The sequence below is a fragment of the Chlorocebus sabaeus genome, chromosome 18 (assembly GCF_047675955.1).
Source record: "Chlorocebus sabaeus isolate Y175 chromosome 18, mChlSab1.0.hap1, whole genome shotgun sequence".
NCBI lineage: Eukaryota > Metazoa > Chordata > Mammalia > Primates > Cercopithecidae > Chlorocebus > Chlorocebus sabaeus.
In genome coordinates this window covers 34,570,583-34,585,287 of record NC_132921.1, presented here as the reverse complement: position 1 = coordinate 34,585,287, position 14,705 = coordinate 34,570,583, and the positions used below count along the sequence as shown (strand labels likewise).

At 42.4% G+C, this 14,705-nt stretch overlaps 1 protein-coding gene across 10 annotated transcripts in view; it reads right to left on the bottom strand.

Annotated features, from left to right (window-relative positions):
* ZBTB7C (zinc finger and BTB domain containing 7C) overlaps positions 1–14,705 on the bottom strand; it is a 381,563-nt gene that overhangs the window by 350,639 nt on the left and 16,219 nt on the right. The window lies entirely within an intron of this gene.

Genomic DNA, 14,705 nt, shown 5'->3' with positions numbered 1-14,705 from the left:
GATGGAAAAGAGGAGAGAAAAGTCAGTAAAACTAGAGGCTAATGTAAGTTCTAAGCATGTTTCTAAGCTAAGGCTAATGTAAGTCTAAGCATGTTCTAAGCATGTTTAGGGTACGCTAGGCTAAGCTATAATGTTCAGTAGCTTTTCAAAAACGCATTTTCAACTTATGATATTTTTAACTTATGAGGGGTTTATTAGGACATAATCCTATGGTAAGTTAAGGAGCATCTGTATAGCATTCAATCATTACAGCATCATTTGTTAACAAGACTATCTTTTCTCCATTAAGTTGTCTTTGCTCCTTTGTCAAAGATCAGTTGACTACATTTGTGTGGCCTATTTCTGAGTTCTCTATTCTGTTCTATTGACCTATTAATTTATTGTTCTACTGACCTATTAATTTATTAATAAAAACTTTAGAATTACTTTATCAATATCTACAAAATAGCTTTCAGGGATTTTGACTGAGATTGTGTTGAATCTATAGATAAAATCAGGAAGAACCAACATCTTACTATGGAGTCTTCCTATCCATCAACACATTTTGTTTTGTTTTTAACCCCAGTGTTCTGAAATGTCATGATGCTGTGCTTTTTGCCTCACAGTGGATCTATTTTTATCAGTTGTGCTTTTATTTTTATCTAAGGTATCCAAAAAGCACAGGTTTTTGACAAAAAAAAATTGGTAAGGTGGACTTTATTAAAATAAAAATCTTCAGATCTATGAAAGACACTGTTAACAGAATAAAAAGACAAGGTCCAGACTAGAAGAGAATATGATGTGCAATACACACATCTGGAAAAAAAAAACATGTATCCAAAATATATAAACAACTCTTAAAACTCAACAGTAAGAAAACAAATGCCCCAATTAAGAAATGGATAAAGACCCAAACAGACTCTTCATCAAAGAAAACATACAGATAGCAAATAAGTACATGAAAAGATGCTCAACATAATTTGGGTGAGGAAATTGCACATTTAAACAATAAAATACTGCCACACACCTGTAAGCTATTTAGGGTCATGAAACTATTCTATATGATACTGTAACAGTGAATATAAGACAGAGAATAAGCATTTGTCAAAACCCACAGAACTTCATAGCACAAGGAGTAAATCTTAATGTACGAAAATTGTTTTTAAATAATTTAGGAGGTGGAAGAAGCCCAGGATAGAATGCATAATTTGACAAAAAATCTAAATATATTAGAAATATATGAAACAAGCTCACTGAAGAGGTCAGGGAATAAGGTGCTAACCTTAGTAGTTTTGGAAATAAGCAGAATGTGTAAGACTAAAGGCAAAAGGAACCGTACTCTAGTTTGATAGAGTTTTTTCCCATGAGGATATAGGTTAACAATTCTGAAACAGCTACATTCGTATATGGGAATTGAATATTAAGTAAATGGATGGCAGATGGTGGGAGTCAGGTTTCTCACTGTTGGAATGGGAAGTTACAAATAAGCAAAGGGAAGAGACTAAAACGATCCATGAGATGATGGATTAGAGTCGGAGATGTCAGTATGAACTCATGGTTACCTTAACACAAATACAGATGGTGACATACAAAATATTTACAGACATGTATATGTACAGTGGTTAGTACACACACACATATATCCATGCACTGTCATCTGAGAGGGCCTAGAAGCAATGACATCTCAGTAGCAATGAGCATACCTAATTATTAGAAACCTTGGCTACAAACAGTCACAGCCAAGAAGAGTCTAAGGAGATATGACTACTAAATATAATGTGGTATCCCAATGAGATCCAGAAACAAGAAAGAACATTAGGGGAAAACTAAGAAAATCTGAAAAAAGAATGAAATTTAGTTAATGATAACATACCAATATTTGTTGTGACCGATGTACCATACTAATAGAAGATATTAAGAATAGGGCAACTGGGTATGAAGTATATGAAAGCTCTCTGAACTATCATCGCAATACTTCTGTAAGCTTATAACTATGCTAAAATAGGATATTTAAAAAAAAAAAAAACTCCTACAACCTTTTGGAGAGAAAAAACAGGGCATGTACAGAGAATCAGGTATCAGAATAGTTCTAGATTTCTCAGTGAAATCTAAAATGATGAAGGAAAATTATGTCCAAGCTAGAATTCTATATCTAACCAAACTATCAATCAAGGGTGATAGTAGAATAAAGATACTTGAAGACATTAAAAGTTCCAAATAATGTATGTTCCATGTACTCCTTCTTAGGAAGGTCCTGGAGGATATGCTCCACAAATTCAGATGGATAACCAAGAAAGAAGATGCCATAAGATATATGAAACAGAAGATCCAACACAGGACAGAACTAAAGAATCCCAAGTATGACGGTAAAAGGTAGCCCCAAGATGATAGCTATGCACCAGGCACAGCTATCAATTGGTCCAGATTGGAGCACATCAGAGACACAGCGAAATTTCTGTAAAAAATCTGAACATTTTAAGAAGAGATTTAGATAAATGGTAGAGATCCAGAGATTGAAGTAGTAATAAGTACATGGAATCATAAGCAAATAAAATAATGCAATAATCAACTCTAGGGAAAACAAAAAGTAATTCAAGAAAGGAACAGAATCACAGAGATACTAGATGGCTTACCTGGGAAGAGTGTGTACATAGTCATAACAATGTAATTACTCAATATTTATTTCACCAAAATTATGACATAAATATGTTGGGAGGATGAGGGAGGTAATGTGTCAGTGAGCTTTTGCTAGGTTATATTGCAGTAACAAAAGAAATCACAATAACTTACAAGAATAAAAGTATTTCTCACTCATGTAACATTGAAGGACAGGTGGGAGTCAGCTGTGGCTGCTCCACATGTCTTCTTCACTCTAGGATCTAGGCTGAAGGACTGGCCACTCTTTGGGACATGTCCATTTTCTTAGCAGTGGGAAAAGAGTAACTTAACTTGATCACACAACGGCTTTTAAGCTTCTGATCAGAAGTGGCATATAGCAGTCCCACTCACGTGCCACTGACCAAGTAATCACATGACCAGGCTCAATGTCAATTGCATTATTCCCTCCATAGGAATGAAAGTCACGTAATTATGGAAAAGGCTTGTTATCCATTGATGGGGGAAAACAAATCAATTGGAAACAATACCATTGATTAATACATATATGTACTGTAGTGCAAGGTGGTAGGTAGGTGCAATGAAAGAGAGCTACATTTTCATCTTCCACTAGCGCCAATACTAGTGGGAAACCAATACCTAAAACTGAAAAATCAAGATGTTGCCATTTACACATGTGATTTAGAAATATGGCTATAAGCACAAAAATTCAGGAGAAAGAATGGAAAAGAGTCACTTTCAGGTATCAGAATAGAAGATGGAGATAAGCTAGGGAAGCAGGGGATTCTGTTTTCCATACGTTTTTAAAAACCATTTGCTAAGAATTACTAAAAAATGACAAATAATGAGGGCAAGGCAATATCGCTAAATTTTACTATGCCATGGTTACTTTCCCCTCTGCTTTTGATAGCAAGAAGTATTAACATATAAATCTCTTTAATGTAAAGCAAAGAAGTGAAGTTGTCGACAGCTACTATTATAAAAACACTTCTTCAAAACCTACCACTTAGTGTCCCACATCCTCAGTGACAACACCCCTTCCTACATAAGAGAAACCTAAATATTTTACTTTTCTCAGTCAACTCTGTATCATCCAAGCCACAAAAGGAGGCTGATGATGCAGAAACCCTGATAGAATGTAACTCAAAAGTCACACGAATGACTTTACATGCATTCATGTTATTGCTATGCAAGAGATTTGCCCTACTAAGTATGCATAACTCCAGCTAACATTTCAATTCTTTGCCTATATACAGATTAGGTTAGGACAAACTATACTAATGGCCCATGGAATAACAGAGCTTAGAAATAAAAAAACTACCTAAAATGATAAATCATAAGCAGCTGACCAGGAGCCAACATTTGTTTTCCCCTTCTATACTCTCAAGGTATGCCCTGCATCTTAAAAAGTATAAAAGTGACAGGCAACGTAAACATTTTGAGTGTTGAGTAACAGGAACTCAAATTTGGCCTGATATTTTCTCCTTAATTTTGCCAGGCCACATGTGAATTTTCATTTACAAGCATGACATTGTGCCTGCTTCCCTACCTTGAGCAGAACTGGAGGTAACAGCACCTTAGCCTCAGAAGACCACAAGTCCAATTGTCAGCCTGTCGACCCTCAGACCCACCAGCCTACTGGCCTAGGTCAATACAGAATTCCCCTTCATTAATAACCCCTTATAGAATCCCCCTCACAAAAAAAAAAAAAAAAACTTTTGTAGAAAACTAATTCAAATATAATCTTTTATTTATTTATTTATTTATTTATTTATTTATCTATCTGAGACAGGGTCTCACTCACACTGTCACCCAGGCTGGAGTGCAGTGGTACAATCTCGGCTCACTGCAGCCTCGATCTCCCAGGTTCAAGTGATCCTCCTGCCTCAGCCTCCCGAGCAGCTGGGACTACAGGCACGCATCACCACACCTGGCTAATTTTTGTATTTTTAGTAGCGACAGGTTTTCACCATATTGGCCATGCTGGTCTCGAACTCCTGACTTCAAGTGATCCGCCCGCCTGAGCCTCCCAAAGTGCTGGGATTACCGGCATGTGAGCCACCGTGCCTGGCCATCAAATCTTTTTCAAACTGATGGTGCTTAAGGATAGAAGAATATTTTTCACTACATTTCTTTTCATACTTTTTGATGTTTGGATTGCCTAAAATTCAATATTTTAAGCATCAAAAAAGGTGGGGTGGGGAGAAAGGCATGTGAGTCTGGCATCTTGTAGAAATAGCACACAGCAGAGTATGATCGGGGTTGTGGTGCCTAGGTAAGGCTGGAAGGGAGTTCTGGAAGCCAGGCTGGAAACAGCCTCACGACGGTGATGAAGCCTCGACCTAAGCATGGGTATTAGAAAGATAATCCTGGGAATGGAATAACTTTAGGGATCAGAACTAGTGGGGACAGATACTCTGTGTCCTTGGTTATTTGTACATTGCCTCATTTGAAATCACGGGAGCCTGAACTAGAGCAGTAACAACAAATGTGTAGCCAGCAAGAAGTCAGGAGATACTCAGGGGGTCCAATCAACAAGACTAGGGGACTGCTTCATTGATGAAGGTGAAGGCAAGAAGGATGGAAATAACATACAAGGTTTGAGAAAGGGTCAGCTTTGGGTTTAGTCCCCATCCCAGGACAAGCCCCACCCACAGCCTCTAATAAGGCAGAAGGCACTTTGTCCATTGTCTCAGTCTTCTGAAGTGTACTTGGCAAGCACAGCTTTAAGACAAATCCACCCGCCCTCATACCTAGAAGCCAGACTGCTCCCTGGGGCTCCCACCACACTGGGAACTAAAGGATTGAGAACACAACTGGTGAAGCTATACAGAGGCTGGAAGAGACTTGTTTCTGAAAAGGCAGTCTACCCCTTCTCCCTCTCAATACAGTCCCAGAACAGAGGCTACTGGAGACTGGAGGGTGTGGTTAGAAAGTTGGGAGAGGGATTGCTGAAGATGTAGTACAAGCTTGTCCAACCCACGGCCTGTGGGCTGCATGCGCTTTGAATGCAGCCCTACACAAATTCTTAAACTTTCTTAAAACATGGTTTTTTTTTTTTGCAATTTTTTTTTAGCTTATCAGCTATCATTAGTGTTAGTGTTTTTTGGTTGTTTGTTTGTTTGTTTTTTGAGATTGAGTCTCACTCTGTTGCCCAGGCTGGACTGCAGTGGTGTCATCTTGGCTCACTGCAACCTCTGCCTCCTGGGTTCAAGCAATTCTCATGCCTTAGCCTCCCGAATAGCCAGGTTTACAGGCATGTACCACCATGTCCGGCTAATTTTTGTATTTTTAGTAGAGACAAGGTTTCACCACATTGGCCAGGCTGGTCTCAAACTCCTGACCTCTAGTGATCCACCTGCCTCGGCCTCCCAAAGTGCTGGGATTACAGGCATAAGCCACCGTGCCCAGCCAGTGTTAGTGTATTTTATGTGTGGCCCAAGACAATTCTTCTTCCAGTGTGGCACAGGGAAGCCAAAAGATTGGACACCCCTAAGCAGCAGAAGGTCATGTGAGATGATGACTCATGGTGCTAGGTGCAACCTCACATCGTGGTTGACATATCCAAATGCATCCACATCCTTCTGATTGGGTTACCATGATGGCCTTGGAGTTGAGGTGAACAGCAGGGACCTCATATGATATTTTGTATATACATTACTACTTTCTGGTCTGTAGCTCTTTTTTCAATTTAGAGTCAATATTTTTCTGTTTGGGCCAAAAGTATTTTTATAGGCCACACATCACAGTACCTACAATGTCCTGCAGTGTGTGGCCATTAGGAAGCCAGCGATGACCTCTGCTCAGGCAGATTGGGGTCGCTGATGAGAACACCATGAGGAGGAGCTACAGTCAAGGTTTCAGTTCCTGTCCTAGCCAACTGGTTATGCCCAGCCCAGCAATGACAGATCTCATTTGGGGGTACAGCTGGAAAGAGTGGGTGGCACCACAGAAAGTCACCCCCCTTGCAAGTCTAAATGCACATGCTGTTGTGAAGTGGGCAAACATGCCCTGCACAAAGGCAGGCCCGCCCGGAACGCATGCACCATTCAGAGTGTAAGGTAGCAGGGCAGAGATGGACGTACGCAGGGAAGTAACTGAAGCACACAAAAGGCCCCTTTAACCTCTTCCAGCTAGCGGTTCAGAAATACACAGGAAACCCTCGATATTTGCCGAGTCGTGATTTGTGGTTTCAAACATGCACAAGGCTGCCTGCTCCTCACTCCTTGCCAGCCCACACGATGTGCTGCCGGCAGCCAGAGTGGCAGACACACGGCCCATGTGTCTCTACAAAGCTCGCTCAGAGTGGCCTTTTCAGCTGCCCTGAATCCATGACAGGGAGATTCTTCCCCCTCCCCACAAATCCACTCATTTTTAACCCCTTACGGTTAGCCACAGATATTATATAATATGTGAACTAGAAGGCAGGGGTCTGAGACACCTAATCTCTACCTTTTCTGGCTCCTTACCCATTATCCTCCATCCCACCCCCTGGTGAGTGCAATCAGGAAGACTGTCTACTAAGAATAGGCTGCTCTCTTTGGTTAGCACACTGTAGGCTGAACTCTGTCAAAAAAGGCTTCTCCATCCATCCCAAGGATAATCAGTACTGTTGTGCTTGACTCAGGAAAACCTGCCCTCTTCCCTGGCCCCCGCAGCCCCCTGCTCAACCATCATTAATATCAAGAATCTTCTAGGCTAGATGCTGAAAGGTGGAAAGAACAGACAGAGAAGAGCAGAGGGCAAATGCTGAGCATCCACAGGGGAAGAGCATGCACCAGCCTAAGGACCAGGTGCACTCGGATGCTAAGCCTATTGCTTCCATCCACTCAGTAAGTACAGTGCTTACCCTAGACAGTGAGTGGATGCCAACAAAGTGGTACTGATACTTGCCAAAGAGATGAATACAATCTAAGCTGAAGGCCCTGGGTTTACCCACAGTGATCATATTTTGGAACCACATATCAGAGCCATTCTGGAAAATCCAGGTCATAGAATAGCAGGAAATATACAAAAACAACCTTGAGTGTAGGATGATGGGATGCAGCCATGTATACAGATATGCTAGGAGAATGCAATTGGTTACATGAATAAATTCAAGAGCCGTATATTGCCCAGTCTCTGCAAGGATGCTCAAAGATACAGAGTTACCTAAGGTACCTAAGGTAACTGAAACAAAATTCTAGCCTTATTTTGCTTCATCTCAAAAAATGTTATCAGACACCACTTGATAACCAATAAAAATATTACTCAAATTGCCCTTTCTATCTTCCCAAGTCTCCCACACCTCTCCGGAGTCTGTCCTTTGCCAAATCTTCCAAACCTTCCCAGATGCCCAGCATGCAGCTTCTCTGTTGTCGCTCTGCTTTCTCACTCCACAGTGCTTTAGGGATAATTAGTTCCAGTGGAATAATCTAGAAGACTTCTCGGAGTAGGAGGCATGTGTGGTGAATTTCAAAAGATGAGTTGGATTTTAATGGAAGTGAAGTAAAGAACACTCAGGTTGAGGGGCTACAATGAGCAAAAACCAGGATGGGGAATAACATATCATGTCATGTTCAGGAACAGCAAAGTAGCTGGGGTCAGGGTGTGCAAAGATGCAGAGACAATGAGACTAGAGAGGCAATCGAGGTCTGGTCAAGAGTGGATTTGGAGGTCCAGTTTCTGAACTCACTGGAGAGATTTTTGGTAGAAAGGTAATGTGTGCCAAATAGCATTCTAGGAAGCCCCATTGGGTGGATTAGAGAGGAAGAGACCAGTAAGGAATGTACTGCATTAATCTACCAAACCGGCCTCCACTTTAATAAATGCTCAAAATGAATGGGGTTTTATTTCTAACAGGCAGTTGTAATGGAGACTACTGGAAAACGCGGTCATCTGAAATCCACAGATAGCTCCCAGGTCTCATTTTATCATCACTTACAGCTAGCTGCCTCCTGCCATGAATCTCCTCCCTGAACTTCACTAAGTTACAAAACAGATGAGTTTGACCTTCATGTCTCTTTGTCTCTATCTTCCTTTGAGACAGAGAAACTAACATGAAGATGGGCCAGAGAGGAGGTGCAGCAAGAAGAGAAAATATGAGCCTGGGCACTATAACCTGCATACACACAGCAACGGCTAGCTTTATCAGAAGCAGAAAACCAGCAGATAGCAAAACAGAATAAATAGTACCATTTGACGAAAAACATGGTTTTCGCCCTCTATGCTGGTCTAGTTGGCTACGTAGGTTTTTCATTTTGTTTTTTGTTTTGTTTGGTTTGTTGTTGCTGTTGTTTGTTTTTCAGACAAGGTCTTGCTCTGTAACCCAGGCTGGAGTGCAGTGGCGCGATCTCAGCTCACTGCAACCTCTGCTTCCTGGGTTCAAGCGATTCTCCTGCCTCAGCCTCCAGAATACCTTGGATTACAGACACCCACCACCACACCCAGCTAATTTTTGTAGTTTTTGTAGAAACGAGGTTTTACCACGTTGGCCAGGCTGGTCTCGAACTCCTGACCTCAAGTGATCTGCCCTCCTCGGCCTCCCAAAGTGTTGGGATTACAGGCGTTAGCCACTGTACCTGGCCTCTGTAGGTTTGTTTTATAAGCCTGTTAGCCTCCCTTCAATTGAAATCCCAGCCACACTTCAGAACTCACTTGAGCCACAAAACCACCCTAATTATCCCTGCCCTCTCTAGTGTCCTTCTCCTGAACATCTTCAAGACCAGTTTGCCACTTAATCCCAACGCCAAATATAAATACGAATCTATCTTGCATTTTTTTTCATTTTGACTCAATGGATATTCACCTCTTCTCCCTAGCGAGGAATGTGTTCCTTAAGGTCAAGAATTCTGTCCTGTGTTTCCCGCAGACTTCCCCACAGCACCTAGCAGTATGGTGGGTATATAGAAAGAATGGAATAAACTGTTGCTGAGTAACTGGTTGTTTGAAAAGTATTTTTAAAATATAGCAGTGTTTATATTTGCTCTCTTTTTTATCATGGGAAATTCACGAGAGAAGTTGGCTTTAGCAAACTTATTTTGAAATATTTTATTTAAACTGACAGCCAGGCGCGGTAGTACATGCCTGTGATCCCAGCTATTTGGGAGGCTGAGGCAGGAGGACTGCTTGAGCCCAGGAGGTCAAAGCTACAGTGAACCATGATTGCACCACTGCCCTCCAGCCTGGGCAACAGACCAATGCCCCTCTCTAGAAAAAAAATAAAAATAAACTGGCAAACACTAGTATCACAGAAGTTGGAGCTGGAAGAGAGATATCTGCGCAGATCATCTTATATGGAAGTAATTGGTAGTACGTGGATAGTTGATTGATCTAGAATAAGTAGGGACAAAAAGATTCCTTAGAAGTACAAATCAGTACTATGTTCTTAAGAGTTCAAAGACTACACTCCACCTTGTTCTGTATCATCTTGTTTACAGGATCAAGTTGACCTCTCCTCTGCCCCCTAGTCTTTATTTGGACCAGGTTCCACTGCAGCCCAACCCTGTCTGAGTCACCACACTTTCTAAATAATTGCCCTGCAGTCTGAACTAATGTGGAGGCCTCAGGCTGTGAGAAGCAGGGTAACTGCAGGCTGCAAAACCACATTCTGTCATTTATTCATGGAGTGATGTTCAGAGCCCTTTAACACACTCTTTCTCTCTCTCTCTCTCTCTCTCTCTCTCTCTCTCTCTCTCTCTCTCTCTCTCTGTCTCTCTCTCTCTCTCTCTCTCGTGCGTATGTGCGCGCGCGCGCGCGCGTGTGTGTGTGTGTGTGTGTGTGTGTGTTGGGCTTTGTGAGCATCTGAGGTTCTATACCACCCTGTGGGGTTATAGAAGAACAGGGTGGAGACAGAGGGCATCAAAGATAGACCAAAAAAAAAAAAAAAAAAAAGTGGATTCAATTCCTGACTCTGCTACTTCCTACTGTGTGACCCAGAGCCAGACCCTTTACTTTCATGACTCTTGAATTTTTTGTTTTGTTTTGTTTTTGCATTTAAAGGGTTCTTGTAGAGACTGAAAATATGTATAAGCACTTGGCCCAGTGCCTGATACAGGAAAACACCAATAAATGGTTGTAATGGGCAGGATTTCTCTTGGGTGTTGCCCAGGGTAGACTCATAGCCTCACCCTCCGTCCAGGCCACCCTAAGCCCAAACCCCAGCCTGCTTGTTACTGAAGAGCCCAGCTGAAACCACATTCCTGTGCAGTGAGGCTCTCCCTGATAAAAACAAAGAACTGGATCAACATTGGAAAGGAGAACGCTCAAGAGAAAAGTGAGCAACCATGCCCTGTAAAGCACGATTGAATGTGAAGAGCCCGGTACAGTGCCTGGCACAAAGAGGCACTTGATACATATTTTTGAATGAATTAATGAACTAATGCTGTCTGAATTATCTACTCGCAAGATTTTCTAGACTCCCATCTCCACATCAGGAGATGTCCTGTACTCACTAAGCTGGTGTCAGAGGATTTGCAATAGAAAAACTTTTTTAGTGCATTTAAAGATGCCACCATTGGTGTCGAATGAAGCTATGGCCAGTCATCCATATGAATGGAGAAGGGCTGGATCGGGACCCCTGAACGAAGGAGTGTCTGCTGGCTTATCCTGAGGTACCTGTGCTTTTCTGTTTTAATTAAAATCAATAATTATTTTCATCTAACTACAATAATATCTTCACACTAGACAAAATAGAAGATATAGACTAAAACAAGAAAATGTTAATAATATTTTAATATTCATTGTTCCAGACTTTTTAAATACATGGATACATTTTAATCAAAATGGAATCATACCCCAAAAGTACCATTTTTTGCTTAGTAATTTATTTTGATCATCTTTCCAAAGTACTACATATTCTGCTCCACAGAATTCATTTCTTTGATCTAAAAAAGAGTGTCATTTTTTAAATTAGTTTTTTAACACACACACATAACGAAAGTAAGACACAAACAAAAAATCCAGACAGTATCAAAGGTGTAAATAAAATGCAAAGCAAAAGCGCCTCCCACTGACATGCCCAGTCACAGTCCCAAGAGGTAACACTTGGAGCCCAATTTTTAATAGCTGCTGGTGATGATTTCCTATCTGTTACCTGCTTAAAACCTGCCAGCAGCTTCACCTCGAGAGTAAATTCCAGCCCCGACCAAGGCCTGCCCTTTCTGAGCCTCCACTTACCCACTGGTAAAATGAGATGCTGTGTCCCACCATCGCCAGCAGGCCACAGTTCTGCCATCCACATGCCTATCTCAAAAGAGACTCCAGGGGCACTGAGAGCCTGGTCCCAGTGGTGGCTGGAGAGGGCTGTGCAGCCGCTGGGTCTCCCTCTCCTCTGCCTGAGGGCTTTGCATTTGACAAAAGACCCTCTCTCTGGCTCTTGCTAACGGCTCTTGCATTTGCCTTCATGTGCTACAGGGCCGAAATGCATGAAGACAACTGCCATGGGTGACAAAGCCACTGAGCTGGCCGCCGCAGACCTGGACTCCAACCCTCCTGCTAGTAACTAGTTGTATGGCTTAAAAGCTCCACGTTTCCATTTCCTCATCTATAAAATGAAGTGAGTGAACTGGAGCTTCAAAATTCCTTCCAATACTGGTGCTCCACTCCAGAGAAGCAAAACCATGGCATCTGGGTGACCGCCGCCACGTGACTCAGCACCCTTAGAACTGAACCAGCCAAGTGGAGGGATGTCCTCTCCACAGGCCCTGGCAGGCTGAAGTGCTGAGCTAGGCTCTACCTAGAAGATGTCTCTCAGTCTTCTTTACTGTCCAGAACTCCATGAAGTTGTCAATGTTACTCTGATCTTACTCAAGAAGAAAAACGGAGCCCAGAAATCTGAAGTAACATGTTCAACTTCAAATGGTCCAGTGGCAGAGCCAGGGTTGAAAGCCCCGTCTATCTGACTGTCAACGTTTCTTTCATGCTCTGAGTGGAGTTCATTGAATGTTTAATATGCAAGTCAGTCAACTATATTTTCTACAGAATAATCAAACACTTTATTAAATTAACCAGACATGACTTAACCAATTACCATGTTCACAAAAATAATACAAAATCAGTATTCTGATCCTCAGCTGTTAACAATCACTGCTTAACTGAACCCTCCTTCTTTCTACAGCTGTGGTTTTTAAACTTCAGAGTTGATCAGAACCTCCCAGAAGGCTTGTTGAACTACACATGGCTGGGCCCACCCCTAGAGTTTCGGATTCAGGTGGTCTGGGTAGGGTGGGACCCCAAAATGCACATCTCTCACGAGATCCCAACAGATGCTGGTGTTGTAGCCTAGGGCCTCGCTTGGAGAACCACTGTTCAAGCACTCTTGTCTCTTTGGCTCACCTAGCTTGTAGAAGCTCAAGGAAAGCTCTAAGACCTCAAGCTATCTCCTCAAGGAGTTAAAATTCTTACAGCTTTTCAGTTGTCCCGACCACAACTGCCATCATTCACTGTGAGGACTTTGCTCCTCTGTTCAGGGTCTGCTGTACCTACTTCTCTCTCTGGCACTCAGTGCAAGGGAGAACTTGGCTTTCTGCCCCATTCGTTGGCTTTCTGCTCCACAGCAGCTGGCAAAGGCTGAAAGGAAAGGCCTCTAAGTAAGAATCCCAGCAGGGTGAATTCCCTGTGCTGGTATCTCAAACCAGAGGGCAAGACTGGTCCCCTTTCAAAGCATAAGATCTTCCCTTCCCACCACACATTGGATATCTAATAAATACTTGCATCTACATACAATGGATTTCTTCACCAGCTTTTTTTAAAGCTTTGAATTCTTAAAGATGAAATGCTCTTTTTTTGGTCCCAAAATACAGTTTTTCAGAACTTCCTTTCAAAACACACAGACACACCCCGAAAGAATGTAACCGGGATTTAAAATTGTGGTTTCTGCCCAGAAGTCCAAGTGCAAGCTATGGCTGTGTTTCTCTGTTTGGCCTCATTTCTTGCTTGGAGTTATTAGGTATAATCAAGATTGCTGCTTACTGGGTAAAGGCCAAAGTTAGGAAGTTCCGTGCTTGAGCTCCAATCCTTTCAGGATTGCTAAGTGGTAAGAACTGCTTGAAAATCAGACTGGGAGTGTTACAGCTCTTTTAGACCTCATCTAGCAGTTTTTCCAGTTTTTACCAGAATCTCTCCCTATCCCACAAACAATAAAGAACTCAGACTGAGAAAGCACAGCGTCCTTATTGAGATTACTCTCGGCAGCGAAAAATTGCTCCAGAGCTGAGGGAGGGAAGTGCTTTGCAAGAAACCTATAAAGGAGAAAAATGGGCATTTGGTGACCTCCATGTTGCCTTTCTGTCCTCTTCCTCCAATGCCTATGCTAGGGTCGTTCTGGCAGGACAGTGCAGTGAAAAAGGCCTGGAAAGCTGGGGGACCGCGATCCAGTCTCCTCTACGGCTGACCAGCGAGTGTCCCTAGACCTCTTACTTCAGCTCCAGGGACAGTATTTGGTTGTGTGGATATAGAAGAAACTGGCCAGGATGACCTCAGAAATTCGCTTCAGCACTATCTATTAGTGAGAACTGGAAGTGGTTTTCACTAAATGTGCTGATAACTATGCTTTTTGATGTGACAATACCTTGGCACTTGTGAACTTTTAATAACCAGGGAGGAAATGTTGTTTGTCCAAGCCCTGAAGAGCTTACCTGCCAGGGTGAGACTCGAGTGGAATCAGGAGTGGCCCTGCCCAGAGTATGGCTGCCCCCCAACATCCCCACTCCCACCTCCCCACCCCCCACCCCTGCCATCCCACCGGGCCTGCTCCAACCACAACACTTCCTGCCCCCTCAGCTCCCTTCTGCAGGGAAGGTGAAGCTAGATGACTCACTTGCCTGGGCATGGAACAAAGGGATTCCTTTCCCTTTTCTTCCCCTTTATAGAGTCACAGCCTCACCAACACCCTCTCTCCCTGACGGGCTCTCACTATAAAGTCAGTCACTGAATTGTACACCTAAAACAAAGTGAATTCTATGGCACGTAAATTATTCTTCAATAAAGCTGCTAAAAATGTTAAAAGAATGTCTTAAAAATTTCATTTGATTCTTCTCTGGTTAAGCTCTCAATCGAAACTAAAGGCATTTTGGTCAGGACACCTTCCAAATGATCACACACATGCACATACGCGCACATCCAGACACACA